General features: G+C 41.1%; 1 non-coding gene across 1 annotated transcript; it reads right to left on the reverse strand.

The window, feature by feature from the left end:
- Nucleotides 1–12,201: 12,201 nt before the first annotated feature.
- trnak-uuu (transfer RNA lysine (anticodon UUU)) lies at nt 12,202–12,274 on the reverse strand. Its single transcript has one exon. It is a non-coding gene; the product is annotated as a tRNA-Lys (tRNA).
- Between the last annotated feature and the right edge of the window lie 10,051 nt (nt 12,275–22,325).

Genomic DNA, 22,325 nt, shown 5'->3' on the forward strand with positions numbered 1-22,325 from the left:
TTCCTCCATTTGGCAGAGCAGTGTGTGACTCTCAGAGCAGAAACACCGTCTGTGCTGTCTTACAAAACAAATTCCACCTCCTTTTATTGCAGCTGATCTTCACTAAAGACCTCCTCTACTGTCACACAATGGTTTCACACATCCTCCCACCTTCAGATCAGTTTGGGGAGGGAACAAGGAAGTTTCCTTCACTGAAAGGGACAGTGCTGGTTTCACCTCAATCCTGCAGTAAAGTCTGGATTGTTCAAGGGCTTGTTAAATTATTCTTATTTGTTTTCCGTTGAAGGGAAAGATTCATTCATTAACCTTCCACTGAAAGTTGAACGTGAAGAAAATCTGTTTTCTCTTTGTCTATCAGACCAACATTGTTAGATACGTTTAGCAGGCAGCTGTACAGGAAATGTAAATGTAAATGTTTCTGAATATTTTCATGCTTTTCATTTATATTTATATAATCAGCTCCGCTCTGCAGAGGTTGAAATTTATAAATCATGATCTTGTGCTGAGAGGCTCACCTAAATCTTCTGACTGATGCATTCAAGTGCATGAAATGAAACATGAACTGTCGTATGTAGATGTAGATATTACTGATTAAAGGTTCCTTAAGACTGCATCAGACATGTTTGATCATCATCTATCTTTCGAGCTCTGTATACTGACTGGCGTCTTCAGGTCGAGCCTGATAGAAACCCTCTTTGTCTCTTTGTCACTGTGTATAAAAGAAGCTGCATCTTAAGATGGAGTTCCTTTGGTGTTCTGTCCACTCTTGTTCACACTGAAAACACAAACAACATAAACAGCAGAATAATGTGACGGTACTCTGACAACATCAGGGTCCATCTGATGCCAAAAAAAACCTGAACTCTAAACCACCGCAGGGATTTCAGTATATTTATAATGGAGGAGTGGGAGATGATATCAGAACTTCTATCTTTGATCAGTATCTGAAGCAGAAGATGTTTCACAGCTCAGATGGTTGAGGTTTGAAATGGAACTTGTGTGGGGACAGACAAAGGTGTAGAAGACAAAAAGTGGTGATAGAAGATAAACAGCTGTACTCTGAGGAACATCTCTGCTAACGACTGTTTCTTTCAACTGAGGCTTCAGACAGATTACAGACTGACCTAAAGACTCCTGCATGATAATCACATCCATGCAGCCAAAGACCTGAATCAGTTGCACTGATCTGAAAGACAAAAGGACGCTGATGTCCCCATCCATCCCCCATGTTTTCAGACATTAACTCAACCCCAAAGTTGGACAAACTCCTTCAGCACAACAATGACTCCTCACGATGAACATTAAAAACAACCATTTCTAACAATCTAACAATTTCTTTCTAAACTATAAATAATTTTAGGGACTTTAATCTCATTCTCAACAGTGACAGTTAAGGAGTGTCATCAGAAGAATGAGATCAGCTCAGTAATGAAAACCCAGTTTAAACTATATAGAATCAGTGGTTTACACAAGCCTCAGTGAAAATAAAGACAATTATTATGGGTGCCAATGCCAAAGTCATCAAGGCACACATATTTCTATTGTGCAAACTTATTATTCTCCTGTTTCCGTCAGGAATTTGGCAAAGAACTAGTCCCGCGCGGTCGGTCCGACCGGGATAAATAGCATATCCCAACGTGTCCACCGATAGGGATTAGTGTGCTATGACTTTTTTCTCTCATTACTCAAACAGATTCCTCGAAAATTGGGAAATACTGTGAATTTTGGCCCATTGGAAATGCATTAAAATTCATATATAATGCAACAAAAGTAGCCTTATTTGGAGGGCTCATAACTCAGCCATAATTTATCATAGAGATATCATTCAAAGTTTAAACAGGCCAAGAAAGACTCAACTTTAATTGAACTAAGGGGTTTGTTGATATATTTTATAGCTTTGACACAATGGCAGTTTAAGTTTTAGGAAAAATCAGGACTCCTCTCACTCTGCTGTCATGGGGTCTCACACTCTATTTTGACAAGCTCAAAATTAATACCTAAACAATTCAAACAAACTTCTCTCACATCCAAAATTTCTGCTGTACCTAGACAAATTATACTTCAAAATGTAGGTATTTTTATCCTCTTTCACCCAATGTCACCTTTATTGTGCTTGGCCTCACAGTTTCCCCTCAAATGACCTCTGAGAGCAGAGTAACGGTAGGCGTCCACTATTCCGGCACGTCAAGCCGTATCCAACGCATTCAATTCATTTTCAATGAAATCCGGCCGATCGTTGTCGCTGTGCTCGCAAAGCATGCTGGGATTCCGGCACGGCGAGCGGCGGACCCGCGGCACGTCAAAAAATTGGGCTCGGCCGGACTTTATGCAAATTTGCCACGGCAGACGGAGTGCGTTATCCAATGACAGTAGATCATGTGTTCTCCTGTGTCGCAGCAGCAGCAGCAGCAGCACAGCAGCTCTCCTCGCTCGCAGATCCGGATCCATGGTACAATATGAAATAATGTTCCATTGCTGACGATTTATACACATTAATTTCCCTCCAAAACTCAAATTTTTAGAGGGAGAAACTTCGGTTGGTTAAAATCACAAGTTATTTACTTTCCCCCGGAGCCATTCTACACGCCCCACACACCCACTGTAGTAGCAACACGGCGACAACTAGGCATCCAATCCGGCGAGTTACGTTGACGTGCCGGAATAGTGGACGCCTAGCCTAAGTATATGACATGAGACATGAACTCTCGTACAGTTGTTGGACTTCAGAAGAGGTAAAAAACCTGCAGAGTTGAGCTGTCTGAAAACTAAATCTGCCTCCTGTTAGATCGATTCTTTCAATGGCAGCTCTATAACAAGCCGGAGGAATCTCAAGTTAAATAAAGTGTTTATTGGTAGTCACATGTCAAGCATATCAGCGCTGGGCTCAGTGGAACAGAGCTCCCGCAGGAAGTCTGTCAGACCGAGCCGCGATTTCCGGGTATCATTTGTATTTATAGCCTCATAGGTTGGACTCACACTCGACCGAGTATGATTGGACATGAGTAGGTTCAACATGCTTCGTCATATTCTCTGGATCAGCCAAAACAATGTGTGTGTGTGAATCTGGCCTTGCTTTCCCAATTGTTTTGTCTTCCCATTCCTGGATCACTTTAGGTCATCATGGAAAAGTACAGAGACTATTTCATTTATAATGTCTAAGAACAAAGCCAATTTTTACACAAGCTCGAAATTAATACCAAAATAACTCAAATAAACTTCTCTCACTTCCAAAATGTCTGCTGCACCTAGACAAAATATACTTCACAATGTAGGTATTTTTGTCCTCTTTCACCAAATATTCCCCTCATTGTGCTTGGCCTCACGGTTTCCTCTCAAATGAACTTTGTTCATCTGTTTTAACAGGTTTATGCCAGCCACTGTGTTATGTCTACTCACAATACAACATGACAATAGCATGACAGCCTCTGTCTCTCAGCGGGTAGTAGCTTCATTGGCATCCATCAAAATTTCTACAAAAATTTTGTAGTTCTTTCTATCACTGCCCAGTTTGTGACCATATGTATTTGGCAGAAACTTTTATCCAAAGCAACTTACAGGTAGGCTCAAGGGCGGATTATACTTCTGCGTCTATCGTCTTGACGTGTTGCTTTGCTCTGGTCGCGAACAACTTTTCATGTTATGGTTCTGCAACCTCAGTCTGGAATTTCTCTGGACGCACAGCAGTTTCCCCTCGCGAGAATTTCGGTGGGCGGTGACGGGAACTTCGGCGGCGCTGGCGGAAGTGTTTGTTTTTACAAAAAAAAAAAAAGTGTATGCAAGATATGGATCTGGAGTTGCTCGACATCGAAGAAGAACAGCTTTTTTTTTTGGAGTTGGCGAAAATGCAAAGGTGGAAGCCACACAGACAACCGGAAAGGCACACCGAGGACCAATCACAGCCGCTTTTGTCTGCGCACTTCCGTTGGTGGTCTGCGTCCGTCCGACGTGTAGTCAGGATTTTTCTGAGGTGCACGACGACGCGCGCAGAGCCTCTGCGTGGGGGAGTGGTCAAGATTTTGACGCTCGCAGAGGCTCTGCGTCCGAGCGTCAGAGGCTTTGCGCCTGAAGCATAAATCAGGCTTAAGGGGGTCTTTCCTAAGGACCCCAACTGGAGGTATTAGCTTTCATGTAGGGGATTTGAGCCCAGGTCACCTACAATAAAGGAGGGAGGGACTGAATGGCTTTTAACATTGTGTGAGTTACACCAACTTCTTTTGTCTGAACTACATGTATAAGCTTATACGCTGAGGGTCGTTACAGTCACATGTGTCACTGAATACCCACCAATCTGCATGTCGTTAGTGTCTTTATCACCTCCGAATTGTCTACCTGCCTGACAGAGTGAGTTTTGGTCACAGAATCCAAGGTGAGAATGATTCTCAAACTGCCTCTGGAGGAGAGACAATGCTGCATTGTAGGTGCTGGGAAGGTGAAACCTGAGACCACCTCCTCTGTTCAACGATGTTTTTTCCAGTTTTACATAGATGGGTTCTTTGATTCCTCTCTCAAACTACCTGTCTTCTCTGTCTAGAATGTGGACATTACGTCCTCCAAAGAGTGTCCCTTCTCCTTGAGATGAAGGTGCACTGCTGAGTCTTGACCTGAAGAGGTGGCTCTCCTGTGTTGTGCCATATGCTTGTTCAGCTGTTGTTTGGTCTCTCCTATAAAGAGGTCTGCACAGTCTTTGCTGCACTGCATACATGACACCACCCAGTTTGTGTTTGGGTGTTTAATCCTTTGGGTGAAGCATTCTCTGTCTGAGGGTGTTCTTGGGTTTACTGAAATTAGTTGTATGAACTCAGGTCAATGAGGCCTACAAGGCATTAATACTTGAAAGAGACTTTAGGTAATATTTATGTATTACGGATTTAAAATAAACCAGGATGTTCTGGGTCAAAGTGGCCAGAACACAGGCAGAGTTCAGTGTAAATGAACAGAACAGGAGCTTTGACCTCCTCTGCATCCCTGTGAGCAGGATGAAGGCGCCCTCTTGTGTTAGTTTTCAGATTTCAGCTTTGAAACTGCAGGGAGACATGAGAAAGCTTCACTGAGGCTTTGGCAGATTCAACAACATGAGGAAAGAGAAGTTTAAATATGTGTAACATAACACTGTGTCAGTTTGTTCACAGGACTCACAACCTGTAACACTGATGCTGCTTTCAGGGAACTTCTTCCTTTTATCATTATTTTTTTTGTAAACTTTAACTTATCAATAAGTGGCAGATTAAACAGCACAGTTACCTCTCCATCTGCAGCCTCCAAAGCCGACTGAAACTGAGGAGTCAGCTGGAAACTCCACCTTACTGTTACCTGCTCCACCCAAACTCGTACCTATGACGACCCTTAAACAATACGTGGAACAGAACAACGAGAGTTCATGTTTCATTTCATGCACTTGAATGCATCAGTCAGAAGATTTAGGTGAGCTTATCAGCAGAAGATCATGATTTATAAATATCAACCTCCGCAGAGCGGAGCTGATTATATAAATATAAATGAAAAGCATGAAAATATTCAGAAACATTTACATATCCTATACAGCTGCCTGCTAAACGTATCTAACAATGTTGGTCTGATAGATGCAGAGAAAACAGATTTTCTTCATGTTCAACTTTCAGTGGAAGGTTAATGAATGAATCTTTCCCTTCAACAGAAAACAAATAAGAATAATTTAACAAACCCTTGAACAATCCTGACTTTACTGCAGGATTGAGGTGAAACCAGCACTGTCCCTTTCAGTGAAGGAAACTTCCTTGTTCCCTCCCCAAACTGATCTGAAGGTGGGAGGATGTGTGAAACCATTGTGGGACAGTAGAGGAGCTCTTAACACTCTGGAGTCTAAAACCCACTGGTGGTTTCTTTTGACACATCTAAAAAAAAAACAGTTTTTGTCATTCAAACATATGAGTGACACCATTAAAAACCTTGAAACTTGTAGTTTTCAAATATATATAAATTAAAATAAATTATATAGCTGGCCCTTTTTAAAGAGAGTGAACAGACTCTTTGGATTTTCTGTAGTCTCTGACTGCAGCAGCTTCCAGGCCACACCTATCGCTATTATTCCCATGTAAAGTACCAGGTGATTGAGTGGCTATTCACAGGGGAGAACACACCCCATTCAGCCAGCATAAACAAAGCCACGCTTCTACTCACTTGTCAACACACCAACTTGGAGGAGAGACTATGACCAATGCAAGGAAGATGTCGCCTGCTGAAGCTGCACAGCTGATCCAGGAACAACTTGCTCTGGAGAGTGAGTCTGATGACGCCTTGTCAGATCTATCCAGTGACGATGAAGACGTGCATTTTGAGCTTCGTATCGATCCTGCTGAAGAGTAAGTAGGCTTGTGTGTTTTACTAGCTGTTGTCATGATTTATCAGTTAGCTGTGGAGAATCTAAACAGCTACGGAGGTGCTGTCTAGCGATGGTTTATCTCCTCTGCTAATTTTGTATATGTGGAACGTGTAAAATGTAGGCATCAGAAAACTTGCATCATAATTGCATGAGAACTTTTGACCATTCCCTTACGCAAAAAATAATGCATTGTGTATCAGGAGTACTGCCGTTCTTTCTGTGGTACAGCAATTGGTATGTATGAATGCCAAGCACGGTATACAAATGCTAATGTGTGTCATAGTTGTTAGGTGAAGATAATGTAGGACCAATTTCTAAACAATGTCTCTTCTATTATTGTATTTACAGCGATGTGGAAAACATCCCACCTGCACCAGCCAGGAGGAGAGCACGGAGCGATGTGGAAAACATCCCACCTGCACCAGCCAGGAGGAGAGCACAAACCAAACAGCGTCAAACCAAACAGCGTGCACATTCATGGAAGACAGAACGTGATGCAGATGCTCCGCCGCCACCACAGCGCTTTCTTCCTGCAAGGGAGCCTGGTGTTCAGCTGAGGGCAGAGGACAACCACACTCCTATGGACCTCTTCAAGCTGTTTTTTTCAGAGAATGTTGTGCAAACCCTCTGCCGCAACACCAACAAGCAAGCTGCCGCGAAGGTTGCCAGAGGTGCAAAGTACAGATGGGTTGATGTTGGAGTTGCAGAATTCTACCAATTCCTTGGGCTGATGTTCTACACGAGCATGCTCAAGGTGAAACATGTCACTGACTGCTGGAGGAGAAACACCATCTTCTTTATCCCTTTTCCAGCACAGACTATGGCAAGGGACAGATACAGAACAATCTTCTGGAATCTGCACCTAAGTGACCCAGATGAAGACAGAGAAAATGATGCCAAGAAGGGAACCTCAGCACATGACAAGCTGTTCTGTGTCAAACCACTTATGGACACCATCAGAAATGTCTGCAAAGCATTCTACCACCCCCGCAGGAACATTTCTGTGGGTGAACGCATGGTGGCTTCCAGATGTCATGCTATGAGACAGTATATGGAAGCAGAAGTTTCAAAATTCAAAATTCAGAAGTTTCAAAAGTTTCAAAATTCAAACTTCTGCTTCCAACCCCAAAAAACTCTTCCAAACTTTCGCAACCCTCCTCCAACCCCCATCCCCCCTCCCCTCCTCCTCCCTCCTCCCTGACGATTTCGCCGACTTCTTTGATAAGAAGGTTAACGATATCCGATCTTCCTTCCCTCACCTCCCAGCTGTCCACACCACCCACACCTGTCGCCCTCCCACTCCTCCCTACCACCTTCTCCCTCACCTGTCTTCCTCCCTCTCTGTCCCACTTCTCTCCCCTCTCTGCAAATGAGGTCCTCCACCTTGTAACATCCAGCCGCCCCACCACATGTTCCCTTGATCCAGTCCCTTCCCCTCTCCTTCATTCTGCTGCACCTGATCTTCTTCCTTACCTGACCCACCTCATTAACACATCTTTGACATCAGGCTCTTTTCCTTCTGCTTTCAGGACTGCCAGAGTCACTCCTCTTCTAAAGAAACCAGCTCTTGACCCTTCAGAGATCAAGAACTACAGACCGGTATCCCTTCTACCCTTTCTGTCCAAAACTCTTGAACGTGCTGTTTTCAAACAACTGTCCTCTTACCTCCACCAGAACAACCTCTTGGATCCCTACCAGTCCGGGTTCAAGCTGGGCCACTCAACTGAGACGGCCCTCCTAGCAGTAACTGAGTCACTCCAAACTGCTCGAGCTAACTCTCTCTCCTCTGTCCTGATTCTCCTGGACCTGTCTGCAGCATTTGACACAGTGAACCACGACATCCTTCTCTCTACCCTGGAGGAAATGGGGGTTTCTGGCTCTGCACTCTCCATGTTCTCATCCTACCTGACAGATCGCTTCTACCAGGTCACACTGAGAGGGTCTGTGTCGAAGCCACGTAGGCTCACCACCGGGGTTCCCCAAGGTTCGGTCCTGGGTCCTCTTCTTTTCTCCCTCTACACATCATCTCTTGGTTCTGTCATCCACTCCCATAACTTTTCCTACCACTGCTATGCAGATGACACCCAGCTGATTCTGTCTTTTCCCCCTTCTGACACCCAAGTGGAAGCACGCATTGCTGCGTGCCTGGCAGACATCTCGGGGTGGATGTCGATGCACCACCTTAAGCTCAACCTGGACAAGACTGAGCTGGTGTTTCTCCCGGGGAAGGGCTGCCCATTCAGAGACCTGGCCATCACCATGGATGCCTCTGTGGTGACATCAACCCAGACCGCGAGGAATCTGGGTGTGACCCTGGACGATGAACTGTCGTTCTCGCCAAACATCGCCTCAGTGACCCGTTCCTGCCGATTCCTCCTCTACAACATCCGGAGGATTCGCCCCTTCCTCACCGACAAGGCAGCACAGGTGCTCATCATGGCTCTTGTCATCTCCCGCCTGGACTACTGCAACTCCCTCCTTGCTGGCGCCCCGGCTTCTGCCATCAGACCTCTGGAGCTGGTTCAGAAAGCTGCTGCTCGTCTGGTGTTCAACCTCCCCAAATTCTCCCACACCACTCCCCTTCTCCGCTCTCTACACTGGCTCCCTGTAGCTGCTCGCATCCAGTTTAAGACTCTGGTGCTAGCCTACAGGGCAGTGGAAGGAACAGCTCCTTCATACCTCCAGGCTATGGTCAAGCCCTACACCCCCGCCCGACCACTTCGCTCTGCGGCCACCAGGCGCCTGGCTGCCCCGTCACTCAGGGGTCCCTGCGCACGATCGACACGATCACGGCTTTTCTCTGTTCTGGCACCCCGATGGTGGAACGATCTCCCGACTGATATCAGGACAGCTGAGTCGCTGCCCATCTTTCGCCGTAGGCTGAAAACCCACCTCTTCAAGAAAAACTTCCCTGGTCCGCCCTCTTAGGATAGCACCTGTGCCGTCCTAGTTCCTTACGCACTTATTGTTTCCTCCACCACTGGCACCCTCTATATTTTCATTACCCCCTACCCGAACCAGGGTTTGCATCCCATTCCTGCTTTTTCTACCTCTTTTATTTCTTCCCCTACCCGAACCAGGGTTTGCATCCCCACCCCGCTGTGACTGGTGTGCAGTTGGTGAGAGGCTGGTTGGTTATCGCACTTACTCTAGCACTAGTTTTGCTCTTAGCTGTTTGGTAGTGGAATGAAATGCACTTATGATTTCTTGTGACCTGAAGTTCTTTTGCCTACCGATGTTGAACGCACTTATTGTAAGTCGCTTTGGTTAAAAGCGTCTGCAAAATGACCGTAATGTAATGTAATGTAATGTAATGTAATGTAATGTAATGTACAAACCAACTAAGTGGGGCTTCAAGTTGTTTGTGCTTGCAGACTCCAGCAATGGATACACTGTCAACTTTTCTGTATACACAGGAAAGAACAATTTTCCCATGGGCCATGGACTCTCTTATGACTCTGTCATGACACTGACTGACAAAGGATATTTGGGATCTGGATACAATGTCTTCATGGACAATTTTTACACGAGCCCAAAGCTTTTCAAGGATTTGCATGATGCCAAGTTTGGTGCTTGCGGAACCTACAGAGAATCCTGGAGGGACTGCCCACGCAGTAGCATCAATGCACTGGCAAAGCATTCACCTAGAGGAGAAATGCGCTGGATAAGAGATGGTCCTGTTGTCTATGTGAAGTGGATGGATACACGATAGGTGTCTGTCTGCTCCACCATCCACGCAGCCTACACTGGAGATGCAGTGCAGCGAAGAGTGAAGAGCAAACAGGGTCTCTGGTCAAGAAAATCTGTTCCATGCCCCAAACCTGTGATAGAGTACAACGAGCACATGGGTGGTGTGGATTTATCTAACCAGTTGCTCCAGTATTACACAACACAGCATAAAACTGTAAAGTGGTACAAGAAGCTCTTTCTTCACTTCTTGGACATCGTTTCAACAAATGCCTACATTCTCCACAAAGAGCTCACGCAAAGCATGCACAAGAAAAGCATGACCCACAAGCAGTTCATTGAGAAGCTTACTGCAGAGCTGTGTGGTGTATCATTGCATTGCGAGGAACCAAAGGCTCCACCAAAGGAAGATGGCAGGCTACACTTGCCAGTTTGCGGGGCTGGATCATCCACAGATGGGAAGAGAGCCAGTGATGGTCGCAGACGCTGTGTGTACTGCATACAGCAGGGCAAAGCAATGAAAACTCTCTGGAAGTGCACAGTGTGTGCTGTCTACCTCTGCCTTCAACCAGACAGAAACTGTTATGTTGCTTGGCACAGCTGATTGGAACTGAATCTTACTGGAGATCTACACAAATGCTTGAGCTGCCCTAGTCCCAGGGCAGACTCTTTGTCATGATGTGTATGTGTGTGTACTCTACTTTACTAGAAAAAAAAAAAAACTAACCCTACTTTGCATCTGCACTGTGTAACTATTTATCTGATTTATACTTTATATTTTCAAACTGTGTATTTACATTTTTTGTACTTTGAAGACACTTTGTATACTGCACTGACACAATAGAGTGTGGGGGAAGGCAGCAATGTCCTGCCAGTGACAGACAATTATCACATGGAGAGTGACAGGGGGGTTGGAGCAATCAGGGGTGTTACACACCCATCTAATTAGTATTCAACTAACAGAAACACTGCCTGGAGTTACAATTACTTTTTTTACAGTTAGTGTGAAAACAAAAAAACATTTCTGACTGCACTTTTTACTTTTATGCAGCCAACACTTTTGTTTACAAGGTTCAACCTTCAAAAGTCTTGGCTAGATATATTTATAGTGTGTTTTCTTGCACTGTTTGAAGACCTCTAAAACTTGTTTTTTTGTACAGTTGTGTTTCCCCTCAATTTAAATAAAACTTGTTTGTATTACATTCACTTCACTCTCATATTGTTTTTTGTCAGGCTTTTCAGAATACAACCATATGTGTCACTTTTGCATAGATGTTTACAGTTAGCTGAAATACTTGAAAATGTCAAGGTGGTGACACTGCCTCAAAGTCTCTGAAAAGGCCTAAGACTCCAGAGGGTTAAAGATTCAACAAAGAGAAACATGCAGCTGAACCTAAATAAAACTTGAACAGAGAACTTACAGGAGAGGTTTTTAATGCTTTTATGCATCAATCTTTACTTCATTGGCTCCCTCCATGGGATTCAAATTTGGAACATTTTCCTAATAAAAGAAAAAGATGTCAAGGCTCAAAAAGCACCTTTATCATTGTTTTACTGTGTAATATGTAGGATCCATAAACTCATTTATTACCAGCTCTATCAGCATGGAGAGAATCCCCTTTTCTCCCAAAAGATCCCAGGTGCTGCTCCTGAGGTGTTTCTGTGAGTTTATCACACCAGCTGGTGAAATGATATGAGTCCCTCTACAGTTGTTGTAGATATCAGCTGAGATTCAAACTAAAAGACACATTTTGTGTCTGAAACTGTGAGAGACTGTTCAAGTGGGACTGAAAGCAGATTCAGAGGGTTGTGATGTATGTTTTTCCACCCAAATGATCTGATAACTGTCAGAGATGCAGCAGTGCTATGAAATCCACTTTAGAAGCTGCAGTTATTGGACACAATGAGAGCTGACCATCTCTGTGGCTCAGAGGAAAACTGAGCAACAATGTATTTTAGATAACTTATATATTATATATATTATTTATATATTTCTATAACTTACAAATGAGGATATAACAATGCAGCTAACAGCAAAGCTAACAATAAGCTACACAGAAGGAAAAGCATCAGCCAGGCTCTGTCAGAGGTGACAGTGTAGAAACAGAGTACAGGCATAGAGGGAAGTACACGTTAAATGGGAAATTACATTTCTCCACCTGAACAGGGACTTGAACCCTGGACCCTCAGATTAAAAGTCTGATGCTCTACCAGCTGAGCTATCCAGGCCCTATGAGAGTGTGTCTGAGTGACAGCTCACATCTGAAACACTTCCTGAGTCCAAAGCTGTGACGCTGTTTTCTGAACAAATGCCTGGTTGATGTGAACTTGTGTTGCAGCCGCTGAGCATAAAGAAGAAGGCCTTCATGGAGGGAAACAGGGAGTTAAGGAGGAGTGTGAAGAAAAAAGGAAGAGAGCAAGTCGGTGGGAAACTATCTGCAGCAGAACAGTGTGAGGGATGTGTGGTCAGGAATGGAAAAGCTCACAGGCTTTGGGATAATGTGGGATCAGACAGATGGAAGAGTTCAGACAAACTCAGCATGCTGCTGCCTCCTGCTACAGACCTCACATCCTCCATGTACCAACAGCTTCCCTGTCACACCTCAGCACATCTACATGAAACTATCACATCTATAGGAAAATAAACTATGGCCTCATCTGGAATACAAACAAAAGAGATGATTGTGGATGTTAGGAGGAGCAGCAGTCAGCTGAACACCGTCTCCATCCTCGGTGAAGAGGTGGTTGAGGATTACAGATACCTGAGGGTTCACCTGGACAGCAGACTGGACTGGAAATGCAACACTGAGGCTGTCTACAAGATGGGACATTCAGTAAACTGTTCCTATAACTGTATGTATGCTAACTGAGCTGGCATGGGTTGGTGCACTAAACACATGTTACAGAGTTTAATATTTCTGCATCTTTTAGTAAAAACAGGAAAGAATGAGTGTATATTTCCAGCCAAATTCCCAATAAAGCTGCTCTCATCCACATATTTTTCTGTTTCTTCTGTCAGACGGCTAAACTGAAAATCAGCCCATTAAGACTACGGGTCAACTCGTGGTCACTTAAAGCATGTCCAGACTGTCGCTCTGCTCTAATAAAATCCTGATTTTGTAACCGCAGCCTCATGTGAGAAAATCCCCCTTCAGGTGACTTAAAGACAACATGTTGGCAGCGATTTCAGCTGTGCTTACATGCAGCGTGATGTCCCACAGAGAAAGTTAGAGGCAGCAGAATGTCATGAAGGTTTCCTGCACAGTCTATCCCGTGCATGTACGCTGGGACAACATGGTGGTCCAGTTAAATGGACGAGTACACCTGGAACTGAAGCTGGACTTACCTGTGCATGCAAGCGTTCTGAATGTCCTGATCAAGATAAAAATATGTAACATACAGAACAAAAAGCATCCATCTCCAGCTGAAAACATGAAACCTGCATCCTACAAATAAAACGTTCCACTGGGGTGACCCACCCAAGTTGGTTATTAGGAGGAAATTTCAGAAATATCCTCAAAAGCAGTTTTTCTCAGTGTGCAGAATTCAGCTTTTTGTTTTAAGTTTTGAACAAAGAAAATAGACTCAAATGTAACCTCTCTTCTATGCATATTCAGAACTTATTTAAATCTCTTCCAGAAAAACTTTAAAGATTTTTAAAAAGCTATCTGACCATGTGCTCTGTTTTACATATAACACCAGTTATAGAGGTAAACACGCAAAGTTAACATATTGACAGGTTTCAAATATATTTTTCAGTGGCCGTGCTTTGGCTCACTGGGCCTTCAGTGCGGGTTTACCGTCCATTCAGAGTCGCTATTTAAATCCGTCCTGAGTGCCCACATGGATCTGGATCTCACTAACCGTGCTGTATGCCAATAAACACAGAGAGACAGCTGTTAGAAGACTTTCTTCTGCAGGTTTCCTTCTGATTTATTTATTTTTAAACACATATTCAGCAGCAGGATGTTTATTCATCAATTAGCCTACTAATAATGAACTATGAGAGGCATTTCACGTGTTGAGAGCGACTTCCATTGTTATTGTTATTATTATCACGTATATCAGCAGTTCAGACTATTTGATCATTTATATTTATAATTTAATATTTATACATGTAAATAAAATACATAATACTCACAAGAGGTCCTGATTATTATCTATTTATTGACATATCACTGAGATGCTCCATATGTGAGTCCATTGTTGCCAGTTAACTGCAGCCTTGCACCTTTCAGCAGCAGCTGTTACCGCTGAGCAATCAGTTCCCTCTGCACTGAGGATCATATGAAAGCAGCTCCTCTAGCTTCAGGTTAGGACTGACAGTCGGCGGAGCTAGCTGGTCGACGGACGTGACGTGGTGGGGATTTGAATTCGTAGTTCGGAGGAGTTGGAGGTTTGGAGTGACGTGGCGGTTGGCATAAACTGATTTGTGACTGGATTGTATGGCGTCTCAGGGTGAAGACGAGGGAGATGATGAAATGGATAATGGAGATTGGAGTCATGTATGTGGTAGTGGTAGGTCAGGAAAAGAGAGAAGGACAAAGGAAGATAATATGAGGGGAACGCAAAGTAGTAAGCAAAGTTTAGAAGGAAATAGCTCAGACGAAAATAATATAGTGTGTAAGAAGGTTGTCAGGGAGGAAACCAAAATAATTATAAAATTCAGGAAAGAAGATGAGGGTATTCAACTAAGTCCATTAAATTTATCGAGGGAACTAAAAAAGAAGTTTGGTGAGTTGATTCTGGCTAAGATTCTAAGAGATGGAAATCTGTTGATTATAGTTGGGAGTGAAGAGCAGAAAAACAAAGTGATGAATAGTCAGAACATTTGCAAAAAAATGGTGAATGAGATAAAGATATTGGGAGAAGCTAAAATAGCTAGAGGAGTAATTTATGGAATACCGGTGGATAAAGATCTAGAAAAGTTAAAACGTAGTATTAGTGGAAATGAGATAAGCAACATTAAAAGATTAATGAGAACAGTGGAAGGAAAGAGAGTGGAAAGCCTGTCAGTGATGTTAGAATTTCAAGGAGAAGTTCTTCCGGAAAAGATAAGAGTTGGATGTATGGTCTTTCCTGTTAGGCCATACAATTCTCCTCCGCTAAGATGTTATAAATGTCAGAGATATGGACATGTAGCAGCAGCATGCAAGGGGAAACAAAGATGTCCAAAGTGTGGAGGGGAGCATGGATATGAAGAGTGTAAAAATGAAAAGGATATTTGCTGTAACTGTGGAGGGCAACACAGGGTGACTTATGGAGGATGTGAAGTTAGAAGAAAAGCAGTGGAAATAGAACAGGTTAAAGTTACTCAAAATATAAGCTATGCAGAAGCTGCAAAGAGAATGAAGAAGCCAAGACAGGTGTCAGGGGAAACTATTATAAATACAACATCAGAACAAAGACAGATGAGAACAGAAACAGTGATGACAGCTGAGAGGAATACAACAGCAGAACAAAGACGGATAAGAACAGATACAGTGATGACAGCTGAGATGAATACAACAGCAGAACAAAGACAGATGAGAACAGATGCAGTGGTGACAGCTGAGATGAATACAACAGCAGAACAAAGACAGATAAGAACAGATACAGTGGTGACAGCTGAGATGAATACAACAGCAGAACAAAGACAGATAAGAACAGATACAGTGGTGACAGCTGAGATGAATACAACAGCAGAACAAAGACGGATAAGAACAGATACAGTGATGACAGCTGAGATGAATACAACAGCAGAACAAAGACAGATGAGAACAGATGCAGTGGTGACAGCTGAGATGAATACAACAGCAGAACAAAGACAGATAAGAACAGATACAGGGTTGACAGCTGAGAAGATTATGTTGTTCATTACATATGTAATTAACTGTACAGAGCAAGTAAAATATAAAACAGAAAAAATCAAAATAATAGTGAAAGGAGCAGAGAAGTTCTTTGGGATAAAGGACATATCTTGGGAGCACATAAATAAAAAGTTGGGGGGAGAAGGGAAGACAGGAGGACAGGAAGACAGAACATAATGTTCATCCTGCAGTGGAATGCCAGGAGTTTAATTGCTAATGGACAGGAGTTTAAGGGATTTATTAAAGAATTTAAAAAAGAGTTGGATATCATATGTATTCAGGAAACTTGGCTTAAACCAAGTTTAGATTTTGTTATTAAAGGATATGAAAGTGTTAGAAGAGATAGAGAGGGAGGGTCTGGAGGAGGCTGTATAATATTTATAAAAAATGGAGTTCAATTTTGAGTAATAGCTAAAGGAAAAGAATTAGAATATATTATTATTGAAATTTGGACAATAAATGGGAACATTAAAATAATAAATTTTTATAATCCATGTAAAAAACTATCTTTAGAGGTAATGGAGGAATTTGGGAAGTATTTAGAGGGTAAGGTGATTTGGTGTGGGGACTTTAATGGGCATAACTCATTATGGGGCAGTCATAATGATCATAATGGGGAAGTAATTGAAGAAATAATGGATGTTAAAAATTTGGAAGTATTAAATGATGGGAGTGGAACAAGAATTCATTTTAGAGATAATACAGAGTCAGCCATTGATTTGACAATAGTGTCAAATTCTTTAGCAGGTAAAAGTTTATGGAAAGTACTTAATGAAACAACAATAGGAAGTGATCATTACCCTATTATGATAGAAGTTAAAATGCATATAGAGAAATATTGTCTAAATGAGATGGAAAAATGGTGTTTTAGATCTGCAAATTGGAAAATTTTTAGGAATAATAGTGAATTAAAAATACGAAAAGTGGATTTAAATAGTAGTATTGAGGATTTGAATCTTAATATATGTAATGCTATAGTAGAAGCGGCGCATCAAACTATAAGGATAAAAGGAGGGAAAAAGGAAAGGAAGTTGGTACCATGGTGGACAATGGAATGTACTGCAGCTATTAAGAAACGAAATAAAGCGTTTAAAGTATTAAAGAAAAATCATAACCCTCAGAATTTGAATGAATACAAAAAATTACAGGCGATGGTAAGAAGAACTATTAAAAATGTAAAAAGAGATTATTGGAGGAGTTTTTGTAACTCAGTAGGGAGGGAGACAGAAATATCTAAGGTATGGACAATGATTAAAAGAATGAAAGGAATTAATAGAGTGACTGGATATCCAGTATTAAATAATGGAGAAATAGCAGCAGTGACAGATAAAGATAAGGCAGAGATGTTAGCAAAAGTGTTTGTTAAAATTCATAGTTCTGAAAATATCAGTGTAGACGGGAAAAAAGGGAGAGAAAAAACAATTCTGGAAAATAAGGAGCTATTGGAAAAAATGGTAGAATCGGATGATGTATTGAATATGTCATTTACAATAATGGAATTAAATAGGGCACTTAAAAAATATAAATTAACAGCACCAGGGAAAGATCAGATTTGTTATGTAATGGTAAGTAATTTAAGTGAATTTTCTAAAAACATATTATTGGAATTGTATAATCGAATTTGGGAGGAGGGAGAAATACCAAAAAGTTGGAAATAAGCTGTGGTTATACCAATTAGAAAGCCAGGGAAAGATGAATCAAAACCAGAAAATTATAGACCAATAACTTTAACATCCAATATATGTAAAATAATGGAGAGAATGATAAATGAAAGATTGTTATATTATATAGAAAGTAAAGGACATATATCAAAGGTTCAAAGTGGATTTAGAAAAGGGAGGAGTACAATGGATCCAGTAATAGGTTTAGAGCATGAAATTAGGAAGGCTCAAGTAAATAAAGAGTGTAGTAGCAGTATTTTTTGATATTGAAAGAGCGTATGATATGATGTGGAGGGAAGGGTTATTAGTTAAAATTAGAAGAATGGGTATAAGTGGTAACATGTTTAAATGGATTAAAACATTTTTAGAAGGAAGAAAAATACAAGTGAGAATAGGGAAGGAATATTCTGAAAATTTTAATATAGAAAATGGGACACCACAAGGAAGCATAGTAAGTCCAGTATTATTTTCTGTGATAGTAAATGATATGTTTAAGGAATCAGAAGGAGGAATGGGTTGTTCACTGTTTGCTGATGATGGCGCAATGTGGAAAAGAGGAAGGAATTTAAAATTTATTGTAAAGAAGCTACAGGAAGCAATTTCAATGGTGGAAAAGTGGTTATATAAATGGGGATTTAGGTTTTCTGTGGAAAAAACTAAAATAATGTTTTTTACAAGGAAAAGAGTGGATGGAGAAATTAAGTTGAAAATATATGGTCAGGAATTGGAAAGAGTTAAGCAATTTAAATTTCTTGGGTTATGGTTGGATGAAAGAATGACTTGGGGTGTACACATTAAGAAAATAATAGATAAATGTAGGAAGGTTTTGAATATAATGAGATGTTTAGTTGGTACTGAGTGGGGGGCTGATAGAAGGTCATTGAAAGCTATTTATACAGGTTTAATTAGGTCAGTATTGGATTATGGGAGCATAGTATATAATTCAGCTGCAGATACTAATTTACAAAAGTTAAATACTATTCAATATCAGGCTTTAAGAATATGTACAGGTGCCTTTAAAACATCTCCTATGGCAGCATTACAGGTGGAAATGGGTGAAATGCCTCTAAAAATGAGAAGGGAACAATTATCCTTAAACTACTGGTCAAAATTACAAGGTCAGAAAAAAGATAATCAAACAGTAAAAGTGTTAGAAACAGGGTGGGAAAAAGGAAAAATTAAAAGTTATGGAACAATACTAAATGCTAAAATTAGGGAAAAATATTTAGATAAAATAGATATAAGTCAAACGATTCCATTACACACAGTTCCACCATGGATAATACCGGAAGCAAAAGTAGATTTATCATTATTAGAAAAGAAGAATAGAAATAATTTTACTTTGAATAAATATATTGTACAGGAACATATAAATCAATACTATAATTATGTACATATATATACTGATGCATCCAAAACTTTAGATGATAGGATAGGGATAGGTATGATTGTACCGCAATTTAAAATTAAAGTGGGGAAAAGGGTAAGTGATGGAGTATCAGTATATACTGGAGAAATGATTGCGGTACTTTTAGCAGTTCAATGGATAGAAGAGGTTAAACCATTAAAATCAATTATATGTTCAGATTCAAGTTCTTCATTCGTTAGTATTCAAAATAGTAAGTCAGAAAGTAGACCAGATGTATTAATAGAAATGGAACAAACGCTATATAGAATTAATATGATGGGGCTTATAGTTCATTTTATATGGGTACCAGCGCATTATGGAGTTGAGGGAAATGAAATGGCAGATAGAATGGCAAAACAGAGTGTAAAACGAGTAATGATTGATATTAATGTAAGAATGAGTGTAAAAGAGGTAAAGGGTATTATAAAACAAAAAATGGAAGAGAGATGGCAAAAGTTATGGGAGGAAGAAAGAAAAGGACGTTGGTTGTTTAAAATACAAAGGAAAATAGGGAAAATGAGAAGAACAGAAAGAAGTAGGAGAGAGGAGATCATTATAACAAGACTTAGAATTGGACATAATGGATTAAATAAAAACTTATATATGATAGGAAAACATCAATCAGGGAAATGTGAGTGTGGGGAAGATGAGACAATAGAACATGTTATGATATATTGTAGGAATTATCAGGTTCAGAGAAATAATTTAATTAGAAAGCTTAGTAGGATGAAAATGAAATTAGATATAGTAGATTTATTGCAAAAAGAATCAGGAAACAGATGTTATCAGGTAATTTTTTATTATTTAAAACGGTGTAGGTTATATAATAGAATATAGTATAGATAAAGTATATAAATGAGGGTATATGAGTAGGGAATATGTAAAAGTGTAGGCATAAGTAGATATATGGGTGTATAGATGTGTGTTTATGTATAGGTATATATATATATATATATGTGTGTGTGTATATGTATATATATAAATATATATTGAACGGGTATATATAAATATAGGGATATAGATAAATGTCATGTGATCCACACTCCATATCAGTAGGTGGCGGTAATGCTACTAAAAGTTGTTTGCCAACCGCCAATATAAAAACCGAAAGAGAGAGAGAGCGCGCGAGGTCCACTGTAAGGAGGATGAACGGTGTAGGTAGGAAGGCGACTGTCCCTGTACTTGTAGATGATGCTAAGGTAGCAGTGACTCCTGCAGAGAAGGCCAATCTTTTAGTGGAGACATTTAGAAAGGTGCACAGTTTGGACAATTTGGATGAAGAAAGCAGGGACATGAGGGATCAGCTTGTGAGTCAGTCTGTGTTTCCCCAAGATTCAGTATGTGATGATGTTAACGTTAATGTTTTCTTTTCTATAGATGAATTAAAGCGAGCCATAGCTGCAGGTAGGAAGACAGCTCCTGGGATGGATAACCTGCATTATGAAATGTTCAACCATGTCTCAGACATCGTTTTGGATGAACTGCTTAGCCTCATGAATAAAAGCTGGAGGCAAGGTAAGCTGCCAAAGGCGTGGAAGCATGCAGTTGTTATCCCTGTGTTGAAGCCTGGGAAAGACCCTAGCTCCCCCTCTTCATATAGGCCCATAGCCCTTACTTCTGTTGTGTGCAAGTTAATGGAGCGAATGGTGACTGATAGATTGGTCCATTTTTTTGGAAATAAAGCGAGCATTGGTAGATTACCAGAGTGGGTTTAGGAAGGGAAGGAGTACTATGGACAATGTGGTTGCTCTTGACTATGAAATAAGGAGAGCTTTTGTTAACAAGGAATCACTCATTGCTGTGTTTTTAGACATAGAGAAGGCCTATGATATGATATGGCGGGAAGGCCTCCTTTTAAAACTCTTGAGACATGGTGTTAGTGGACGAATTTTTAGTTGGATTAAGAACTTCCTAGAAGGTCGTACTATTCAGGTTAAAGTAGAGCAAGCCTTCTCTGACGTAGCGTACATAGATAATGGCACTCCGCAGGGAAGCGTAATCAGCCCGATTCTCTTCAACGTTATGATCAATGACATGTTTTTAGACCTATCCCAAGGGACCGGGAAGTCCTTGTACGCAGATGATGGGGCCCTTTGGGTCAAGGGCAGGAATATCCCTTTTATCTCAAATAAGTTGCAACACGAGTTGAATATTGTAGAAAATTGGGCTAGGAAATGGGGTTTTAAGATATCTGTGGTTAAATCTAAATTTGTGGTTTTTAGTCGAAAAAGGAAAATATGTGATGTGTCTTTGTCTCTTTATGGCTCCCCCATAGAGAAGGTGGAATCTTTCAAATACCTAGGTATGTGGCTCGATAGTAAACTTAATTGGAACAACCATATTTCCAATATAATTGCTAAATCTGACAAGGTGTTAAATGTTTTGAGATGTTTGACTGGGTTTTCTTGGGGGGCGGATAAGGGCACCCTGTTAACCGTATACCAAGCTATGATAAGGTCTATTTTTGATTATGGGTGTCAGGTATATGGGGCAGCTGCACCTTCTTGTTTAAAAAAGATTGATATTATGCAGTCAAAGGCCCTTAGGGTCTGCCTTGGTGCGTTCTCCTCCACATCTACCTCTGCGCTCCTTGTCGAAATGGGAGAGAAGCCTCTAACGCTAAGGAGAATCCAACTCTCGTTACACAACTGGAATAGACTCAGAGAAAGATTGTCTACCTGCCCTACTAGTCATATCTTCACGGACTGCTATGAATTTGGCCCCGAGCAGGCAAGAAATCAGCCTTTCTTAAAACAATGCATGGAATGGGCCAAGGAATTTAAGTTAGTTGACTTGGTTCCAGTTCAGAGTTCATATTGGGGACCTGTCCCTACTTGGCTCCTCCCCTCTGTACAAGTCGATCTTGGGTTGCACAAAGATAAACACGATGAAGAAGTAGAATTCTCTAGGGATTCTGCTGTGGAATACATCCATCTTAACTGGAACTCTTCTTTAAAAATATTCACAGATGGATCTAAAGACCCTGATTCCGGTAGAGTAAGTTGCGCTTTTTGTATCCCAGTGCTCAATATTAAAAAAGGGTACAGGATAAGTGACAATATGTCTGTATTTACTGCAGAGGCGATGGGCATTTTAAAAGCCCTGCAATGGGTGGTAGAGGCGCAAACTAAACTCGTGTTGATCTGCTCCGACTCCCTGTCAGTCCTTCGCTGTCTTCAAGTTTATTCTTCTAATGCTCGTCCTGATTTAATCTCTGATATTCTTCTACTGTTGAATGACCTTTACAAGAGAAGCTGTTACATCTCATTTCTGTGGGTCCCAGCTCACATGGGTATTGAGGGAAACGAGCTAGTCGACCAATGTGCCAAAGAAAGTTTAGAGAGCAATGCAGTTAGTTTGCC

This window comes from Odontesthes bonariensis, chromosome 2 (assembly GCF_027942865.1).
Source record: "Odontesthes bonariensis isolate fOdoBon6 chromosome 2, fOdoBon6.hap1, whole genome shotgun sequence".
Taxonomy (NCBI): domain Eukaryota; kingdom Metazoa; phylum Chordata; class Actinopteri; order Atheriniformes; family Atherinopsidae; genus Odontesthes; species Odontesthes bonariensis.